This window comes from Oncorhynchus gorbuscha, unplaced genomic scaffold (genome assembly GCF_021184085.1).
Source record: "Oncorhynchus gorbuscha isolate QuinsamMale2020 ecotype Even-year unplaced genomic scaffold, OgorEven_v1.0 Un_scaffold_387, whole genome shotgun sequence".
In the NCBI taxonomy this organism is placed as follows: domain Eukaryota; kingdom Metazoa; phylum Chordata; class Actinopteri; order Salmoniformes; family Salmonidae; genus Oncorhynchus; species Oncorhynchus gorbuscha.
Window position 1 is genome coordinate 178,069 of NW_025745234.1, and position 10,683 is coordinate 188,751.

The following is a 10,683-nucleotide window of genomic DNA, read 5'->3' on the forward strand; positions in this document are numbered from 1 at the left end:
GACTAGGACACTAGACAGGGACTAGGACACTAGACAGGGACACTAGACAGAGACACTAGACAAGGACTAGGACACTAGACACGGACTAGGACACTAGACAGGGACACTAGACAGGGACTAGGACACTAGACATGGACTAGGACACTAGACAGGGACACTAGACAGGGACTATGATACTAGACAAGGACACTAGACAGAGAGTAGGACACTAGACAGGGACACTAGACAAGGACACTAGACAGGGACTAGGACACTAGACAGGGTCACTAGACAAGGACACTAGACAGGGACTATGATACTAGACAAGGACACTAGACAGGGACTAGGACACTAGACAGGGACACTAGACAAGGACACTAGACAGAGACTAGGACACTAGACAGGGACCAGGACACTAGACAGGGACACTAGACAGGGACTAGGACACTAGACAGGGACTAGGACACTAGACAGTGACACTAGACAGGGACACTAGACAAGGACACTAGACAGGGACTAGGACACTAGACAGGGAACAGGACACTAGACAGGGACTAGGACACTAGACAGGGACACTAGACAGGAACTAGGACACTAGACAGGGACTAGGACACTAGACAGGGACTAGGACACTAGACAGGGACTAGGACACTAGACAGGGACACTAGACAGGCACTAGGACAATAGACACGGACTAGGACACTAGACAGGGACACTAGACAGGGACTAGGACACTAGACAGGGACACTAGACAAGGACACTAGACAGGGACTATGATACTAGACAAGGACACTAGACAGAGAGTAGGACACTAGACAGGGACACTAGACAGGGACTAGGACACTAGACAGGGACACTAGACAAGGACACTAGACAGGGACTATGATACTAGACAAGGACACTAGACAGAGAGTAGGACACTAGACAGGGACACTAGACAAGGACACTAGACAGGGACTAGGACACTAGACAGGGTCACTAGACAAGGACACTAGAGAGGGACCAGGACACTAGACAGGGACACTAGACAGGAACTAGGATGCTAGACAGGGACTAGGACACTAGACAGGGACCAGGACACTAGACAGGGACTAGGACACTAGACAGGGATGAGGACACTAGACAGGGACACTAGACAGGGACCAGGACACTAGACAGGGACTAGGACACTAGACAGGGATGAGGACACTAGACAGGGACACTAGACAGGGACCAGGACACTAGACAGGAACTAGGATACTAGACAGGGACTAGGACACTAGACAGGGATGAGGACACTAGACAGGGACACTAGACAGGGACCAGGACACTAGATATGGACTAGGACACTAGGCAGGGACAAGGACACTAGACAGGGACTAGGACACTAGACAGGGACACTAGACAGGTACCAGGACACTAGACAGGGACACTAGACAGGGACCAGGACACTAGACAGGAACTAGGATACTAGACAGGGACTAGGACACTAGACAGGGATGAGGACACTAGACAGGGACACTAGACAGGGACCAGGACACTAGACACGGACTAGGACACTAGACAGGGACAAGGACACTAGACAGGGACTAGGACACTAGACAGGGACTAGGACACTAGACAGGGACCAGGACACTAGACAGGGACTAGGACTCTAGACAGGGACTAGGACACTAGACAGGGACCAGGACACTAGACAGGGACAGGGACACTAGACAGGGACTAGGACACTAGACAGGGACTAGGACACTAGACAGGGACTAGGACACTAGACAGGGATGAGGACACTAGACAGGGACTAGGACACTAGACAGGGATGAGGACACTAGACAGGGACTAGGACACTAGACAGGGATGAGGACACTAGACAGGGACCAGGACACTAGACAGGAACTAGGACACTAGACAGGGATGAGGACACTAGACAGGAACTCGGACACTAGACAGGGATGAGGACACTAGACAGGGACCAGGACACTAGACCGGGACGAGGACACTAGACCAGGACTAGGACACTAGACAGGGATGAGGACACTAGACCGGGACTAGGACACTAGACAGGAACTAGGGCCCTAGACAGGGACTAGGACACTAGACCGGGACTAGGACACTAGACAGGGACGAGGACACTAGACAGGGACTAGGACACTAGACAGGGACACTGGACAGGGACACTAGACAGGGACTAGGACACTAGACAGGGACTACCTGGAACATAATTACAAATCATTTGTAGACTGCAAATTGACTGCAAGAAGTGTAGGGTATAAGATGTAGGGTGTAGGGTATAGGTTTTAGAGTGTAGGGTATAGGGTATAGGGTGTAGAGTGTGTCCTAGGCTGTAGGCTATAGGTTCTATAGTGTATGGTAAAGGGTATAGAGTGTAGGGTATCGCGTGTAGGGTATAGGCTATAGGTTGTAGGGTATAAAGTTTAGGGTATAGGTTTAGGGTATAGGGTGTAGGCTATAGGTTGAAGGGTATAGAGAGTAGGCTATAGGTTGTAGGGTATAGGGTATAGGATATAGGTTATAGGTTGTAGGGTAGAGTGTAGGCTGTAGGTTGTAGGGTGTAGGGTTTAGGGTATATGAGATAGGTTATAGGTTGTAGGGTATAGAGTGTAGGTTATAGGTTGTTGGGTATAGAGTTTAGGATATAGGATATAGGTTGTAGGGTGTAGGGTACAGGGTGTAGGGTATAGGTTGAAGGGTTTAGGGTATAGGATATAGGCTATAGGTTGTAGGGTACAGGGTGTAGGGTATAGGATATAGGTTATAGGTTGTAGGGTACAGGGTGTAGGGTATAGGATATAGGTTATAGGTTGTAGGGTATAAAGTGTAGGTTATAGGTTGTAGGGTATAGAGTTTAGGATATAGGTTATATGTTGTAGGGTAGAGTGTAGACTATAGGTTGTAGGGTATAGGGTTTAGGGTATATGATATAGGTTATAGGTTGTAGGGTATAGAGTGTAGGTTATAGGTTGTAGGGTGTAGGGTTTAGGGTATATGAGATAGGTTATAGGTTGTAGGGTATAGAGTGTAGGTTATAGGTTGTTGGGTATAGAGTTTAGGATATAGGATATAGGCTATAGGTTGTAGGGTACAGGGTGTAGGGTATAGGGTTTAGGGTATAGGATATAGGTTGTAGGGTATAGGGTATAGGATATAGGTTGTAGGGTGTAGGGTACAGGGTGTAGGGTATAGGGTGTAGGGTATAGGATATAGGTTATAGGGTGTAGGGTAGAGTGTAGGTTATAGGTTGTAGGGTATAGGGTTTAGGGTATAGGATATAGGTTGTAGGGTATAAAGTGTAGGTTTTAGGTTGTAGGGTATAGGGTTTAGGGTATAGGATATAGGTTATAGGTTGTAGGGTATAGAGTGTAGGCTATAGGTTGTAGGGTTTTGAGTGTAGGTCATAGGTTGTAGGGTATAGGGTTTAGGGTATAGGATATAGGTTGTAGGGTATAGGATATAGGTTATAGGGTATAGAGTGTAGGTCATAGGTTGTAGGGTATAGGGTATAGGTTATAGGTCATAGGTTGTAGGGTATAGGGTATAGGATATAGGTTATAGGTTGTAGGGTATAGAGTGTAGGCTATAGGTTGTAGGGTATAGAGTGTAGGTCATAGGTTGTAGGGTATAGGGTTTAGGGTATAGGATATAGGTTATAGGTTGTAGGATATAGGTTATAGGTTGTAGGGTATAGAGTGTAGGCTATAGGTTGTAGGGTATAGAGTGTAGGTCATAGGTTGTAGGGTATAGGGTTTAGGGTATAGGATATAAGTTATAGGTTGTAGGGTATAGGATATAGGTTATAGGTTGTAGGGTATAGGGTGTCAGCTATAGGTTGTAGGGTATAGAGTGTAGGCTATAGGTTGTAGGGTATAGAGTGTAGGTCATAGGTTGTAGGGTTTAGGGTATAGGATATAGGTTATAGGTTGTAGGGTATAGGATATAGGTTATAGGTCGTAGGGTATAGAGTGTAGGCAATAGGTTGTAGGGTATAGAGTGTAGGTCATAGGTTGTAGGGTATAGGGTATAGGATATAGGTTATAGGTTGTAGGGTATAGGATATAGGTTATAGGTTGTAGGGTATAGGATATAGGTTATAGGTTGTAGGGTACAGGATGTAGGGTACAGGGTGTAGGGTAGAGGGTGTAGGGTAGAGTGTGTATGGTAAAGGGAGTAGGGTATATGGTAAATTATATATGGTATAGGGTATAGGGTACAGGGTAAATTATATATAGTATAGGGTACAGGGTAAATTATATATGGTATAGGATACAGGGTAAATTATATATGGTATAGGGTGTAGGGTACAGGGTAAATTATATATGGTATAGGGTACAGGGTACAGGGTAAATTATATATGGTATCGGGTGTAGGGTACAGGGTAAATTATATATGGTATAGAGTACAGGGTCAATTATGTATGGTATTGGGTGTAGGGTAGAGGGGAAATTATATATGGTATAGGGTACAGGGTAAATTATATATGGTATAGGGTGTAGGATACAGGGTAAATTATATATGGTATAGGGTGTAGGGTACAGGGTAAATTATATATGGTATAGGGTATAGGGTACAGGGTAAATTATATATGGTATAGGGTATAGGGTACAGGGTAAATTAGATACGGTATAGGGAACAGGGTAAATTATATATGGTATAGGGTGTAGGGTACAGGGTAAATTTTATATGGTATAGGGTGTAGGGTACAGGGTAAATTATATATGGTATAGGGTACAGGGTAAATTATATATGGTATAGGGTACAGGGTAAATTATATATGGTATAGGGTACAGGGTAAATTATATATGGTATAGGGTACAGGGTAAATTATATATGGTATAGGGTACAGGGTACAGGGTAAATTATATATGGTATTGGGTACAGGGTAAATTATATATGGTATAGGGTACAGGGTAAATTATATATGGTATAGGGTACAGGGTAAATTATATATGGTATAGGGTACAGGGTAAATTATATATGGTATAGGGTACAGGGTAAATTATATATGGTATAGGGTACAGGGTACAGGGTAAATTATATATGGTATTGGGTACAGGGTAAATTATATATGGTATAGGGTACAGGGTACAGGGTAAATTATATATGGTGTAGGGTACAGGGTCAATTATATATGGTATAGGGTACAGGGTAAATTATATATGGTATAGGGTACAGTACAGGGTACAGAGTAAATTATATATGGTATCGGGTGTAGGGTACAGGGTAAATTATATGTGGTATAGGGTGTAGGATATATGGTAAATTATATATGGTATAGGGTGTAGGGTACATGGTAAATTATATATGGTATAGGGTACAGGGTAAATTATATATGGTATAGGGTACAGGGTAAATTATATATGGTATAGGGTACAGGGTAAATGATATATGGTATAGGGTATAGGGCACAGGGTCAATTATATATGGTGTAGGGTACAGGGTAAATTATATAGGGTACAGGGTGTAGGGTACAGGGTATAGGGCACAGGGTATGAGGCGTAGGGTACAGGGTACAGGGTGTAGGGTATAGGGTATAGGGTGTAGGGTACATGGTATAGGGTACAGGGTGTAGGGTACAGGGTGTATGGTACGGGGTATAGGGTGTAGGGTACAGGGTAGAGGGTGAGGGTATAGGGTATAGGGTACATGGTGTAGAGTATAGGGTACAAGGAGCAGGATATAGGGTACAGGGTATGGGGTGTAGGGTACAGGGTGTAGGGTACAGGGCACAGGGTACAGAGTATAGCGTACAGGGTATAGGTCACAGGGAGTAGGGTATCGGGTATAGGGTACAGGGTGTGGGGTACAGGGTGTAGGGTACAGGGTGTAGGGTGTAGGGTATAGGGTACAGGTTATAAGGTGTGGGGTACAGGATGTAGGGTACAGGGTATAAGGTGTAGGGTACAGTGTGTAGGGTACAGGGTGTAGGGTACAGGGTGTAGGGTACAGGGTGTAGGGTATAGGGTCAAGGGTATAAGGTGTAGGGTACCGTGTGTAGGGTACAGGGTGTAGGGTATAGTGTGTAGGGTATAGTGTGTAGGGTACAGGGTATAGTGTGTAGGGTATAGTGTGTAGGGTGTAGGGTATAGGCTCAAGGGTATAAGGTGTAGGGTACAGTGTGTAGGGTATAGGGTACAGGGTCAAGGGTATAAGGTGTAGGGTACAGAGTGTAGGGTACAGGGTGTAGGGTATAGGGTGTAGGGTATAGCGTCAAGGGTATCAGGTGTAGGGTATAGTGTGCAGGGTACAGGGTGTAGGGTACAGGGTGAGGGTATAGGGTACATGGTATAGGGTACAGGGTATAGGTTGTAGTGTACAGGGTGTTGAATATATTGTTTATGGTAAAGGATTCAGGGTACAGGGTGTAGGGTACACGGTGTAGAGTATACGGTATAGGGTACAGGGTGTAGAGTATAGGGTATAAGCTATAGGGTATAGGGAGTAGGGTATAGGGTACAGGGAGTAGGGTATAGGGTACAGGGTGTAAGGTACATGGTGTAGGGTATAGGGTTACTCAGGGAGTAGTGTGTATGTTACTCACCCTAGAGCAGATGAGGTGGAGGCTGGTAGCGATGGCTTTAGCTGGAGTGTCACAACGGAACACATGACACTTCAGAATCCTGGTGTCCTTATCCCTCGCTACGTACGCAAAGTCCCTGGGGAGGAGAGGGTTAACAGAGAAGGAGAGGAGAGGGTTAGCAGAGAAGGAGAGGGTTAACAGAGGAGGAGAGGAGAGGGTTAACAGAGGAGGAGAGGGTTAACAGAGGAGAAGAGGAGAGGGTTAGCAGAGAAGGAGAGGGTTAACAGAGGAGAAGAGGAGAGGGTTAACAGAGGAGGAGAGGAGAGGGTTAACAGAGGAGGAGAGGAGAGGGTTAACAGAGGAGGAGAGGAGATGGTTAACAGAGGAGGAGAGGAGATGGTTAACAGAGGAGGGGAGGAGAGGGTTAACAGAGGAGGAGAGGAGAGGGTTAGCAGAGAAGGAGAGGGTTAACCGAGGAGGAGAGGAGAGGGTTAACAGAGGAGGGGAGGAGAGGGTTAACAGAGGAGGAGAGGAGAGGGTTAACAGAGGAGGGGAGGAGAGGGTTAACAGAGGAGGGGAGGAGAGGGTTAACAGAGGAGGAGATGGTTAACAGAGGAGGAGAGGAGAGGGTTAACAGAGGAGGAGAGGAGAGGGTTAGCAGAGAAGGAGAGGAGAGGGTTAACAGAGGAGGAGATGGTTAACAGAGGAGGGGAGGAGAGGGTTAACAGAGGAGGAGAGGAGAGGGTTAACAGAGGAGGAGAGGAGAGGGTTAGCAGAGAAGGAGAGGGTTAACAGAGGAGGAGAGGGTTAACAGAGGAGGAGAGGAGAGGGTTAACAGAGTAGGAGAGGGTTAACAGAGAAGGGGATGGTTAACAGAGGAGGAGAGGAGAGGAGAGGGTTAACAGAGGAGGAGAGGGTTAACAGAGGAGGAGAGGAGAGGGTTGACAGAGGAGGAGAGGAGAGGGTTAACAGAGGAGGAGAGGGTTGACAGAGGAGGAGAGGGTTAACAGAGGAGGACAGGAGAGGGTTAACAGAGGAGGAGAGGAGAGGGTTAACAGAGGAGGAGAGGGTTAACAGAGGAGGAGAGGGTTAACAGAGGAGGAGAGGAGAGGGTTAACAGAGGAGGAGGGGAGAGGGTTAACAGAGAAGGAGGGGAGAGGGTTAACAGAGAAGGAGGGGAGAGGGTTAACAGAGAAGGAGGGGAGAGGGTTAACAGAGGAGGAGGGGAGAGGGTTAACAGAGGAGGAGGGGAGAGGGTTAACAGAGAAGGAGGGGAGAGGGTTAACAGAGGAGGAGAGGAGAGGGTTAACAGAGGAGGAGGGGAGAGGGTTAACAGAGAAGGAGGGGAGAGGGTTAACAGAGAAGGAGGGGAGAGGGTTAACAGAGAAGGAGGGGAGAGGGTTAACAGAGAAGGAGGGGAGAGGGTTAACAACTGGTAAACACCTTGACAGTAAGGCTGAGGAAATTAAACAATAACCAGAACATCAGAGGAGAGGAGAGGAGAGGAGAGGAGAGGAGAGGAGAGGAGAGGAGAGGAGAGGAGAGGAGAGGAGAGGAGAGGAGAGGAGAGGAGAGGAGAGGAGAGGAGAGGAGAGGGAGGGGAGGAGAAGGATAGGGGATAGGAGGAGGAGAAGGATAGGGGAGAGGAGAGGAGAATGATAGGGGAGATGAGAGGAGAAGGATAGGGGAGAGGAGAGGGGAAGGATAGGGGGAGAAAAAGAACATGTTTACCTCTCTCTGAGTCCAGGGAAGCAAGGGATGAGAGGAGGAGTTAGTTAAAGAGAGGTGGGGGAAAGGCGGAGAGGAGAAGAGGAGGCCGAAGAGACGAGGAGAGGAGGTGGAAGAGAGGAGGAGAGGAGGAGAGGAGATGAGCAGAGGAGTAGGAGGAGAGGAATAGAGGAGAGGAGGAGAGAGGAGAGGAGACTCTGTAAGTCGCTCTGGATAAGAGCGTCTGCTAAATGACTTAAATGTAAATGTAATGTAAATGAGACGATGAGAGGAGTAGAGGAGATGAGGAGAGGAGGAGAGGAGACGAGGAGAGAAAAACACAAAATCTCAGCAACACCTCCTGCTAGGAGGAACAAGGATTACATCTACTACCAGACAACACCTCCTGCTGAGGAACAAGGATTACATCTACTACCACACAACACCTCCTGATGAGGAACAAGGATTACATCTACTACCACACAACACCTCCTGATGAGGAACAAGGATTACATCTACTACCACACAACACCTCCTGATGAGGAACAAGGATTACATCTACTACCACACAACACCTCCTGCTAGGAGCAACAAGGATTACATCTACAACCACACAACACCTCCTGCTGAGGAACAAGGATTACATCTACTACCACACAACACCTCCTGATGAGGAACAAGGATTACATCTACTACCACACAACACCTCCTGCTGAGGAACAAGGATTACATCTACTACCACACAACACCTCCTGCTAGGAGGAACAAGGATTACATCTACTACCACACAACACCTCCTGCTGAGGAACGAGGATTACATCTACTACCACACAACACCTCCTGATAGGAGGAACAAGGATTACATCTACTACCACACAACACCTCCTGCTAGGAGGAACAAGGATTACATCTACTACCACACAACACCTCCTGCTGAGGAACAATGATTACATCTACTACCACACAACACCTCCTGATGAGGAACAAGGATTACATCTACTACCACACAACACCTCCTGCTGAGGAACAAGGATTACATCTACTACCACACAACACCTCCTGCTGAGGAACAAGGATTACATCTACTACCACACAACACCTCCTGCTGAGGAACAAGGATTACATCTACTACCACACAACACCTCCTGCTAGGAGGAACAAGGATTACATCTACTACCACACAACACCTCCTGCTGAGGAACAAGGATTACATCTACTACCACACAACACCTCCTGCTGAGGAACAAGGATTACATCTACTACCACACAACACCTCCTGCTGAGGAACAAGGACTACATCTACTACCACACAACACCTCCTGATAGAGGAACAAGGATTACATCTACTACCACACAACACCTCCTGATAGGAGGAACAAGGATTACATCTACTACCACACAACACCTCCTGCTGAGGAACAAGGATTACATCTACTACCACACAACACCTCCTGCTGAGGAACAAGGATTACATCTACTACCACACAACACCTCCTGCTGAGGAACAAGGATTACATCTACTACCACACAACACCTCCTGCTGAGGAACAAGGACTACATCTACTACCACACAACACCTCCTGATAGGAGGAACAAGGATTACATCTACTACCACACAACACCTCCTGCTGAGGAACAAGGATTACATCTACTACCACACAACACCTCCTGATAGGAGGAACAAGGATTACATCTACTACCACACAACATCTCCTGCTGAGGAACAAGGATTACATCTACTACCACACAACACCTCCTGCTGAGGAACGAGGATTACATCTACTACCACACAACACCTCCTGCTGAGGAACAAGGACTACATCTACTACCACACAACACCTCCTGCTGAGGAACAAGGACTACATCTACTACCACACAACACCTCCTGATAGGAGGAACAAGGATTACATCTACTACACACACAACACCTCCTGCTGAGGAACAAGGATTACATCTACTACCACACAACACCTCCTGCTGAGGAACAAGGATTACATCTACTACCACACAACACCTCCTGATAGGAGGAACAAGGATTACATCTACTACCACACAACACCTCCTGCTGAGGAACAAGGATTACATCTACTACCACACAACACCTCCTGCTGAGGAACAAGGATTACATCTACTACCACACAACACCTCCTGATAGGAGGAACAAGGATTACATCTACTACCACACAACACCTCCTGCTGAGGAACAAGGATTACATCTACTACCACACAACACCTCCTGATAGGAGGAACAAGGATTACATCTACTACCACACAACACCTCCTGCTGAGGAACAAGGATTACATCTACTACCACACAACACCTCCTGCTGAGGAACAAGGATTACATCTACTACCACACAACACCTCCTGATAGGAGGAACAAGGATTACATCTACTACCACACAACACCTCCTGCTGAGGAACAAGGATTACATCTACTACCACACAACACCTCCTGCTGAGGAACAAGGATTACATCTACTACC

The 10,683-nt window shown here is 46.7% G+C and overlaps 1 pseudogene; it reads right to left on the reverse strand.

Moving 5' to 3' along the window:
* LOC124018076 overlaps positions 1-10,683 on the reverse strand; it is a 47,778-nt pseudogene that overhangs the window by 23,020 nt on the left and 14,075 nt on the right.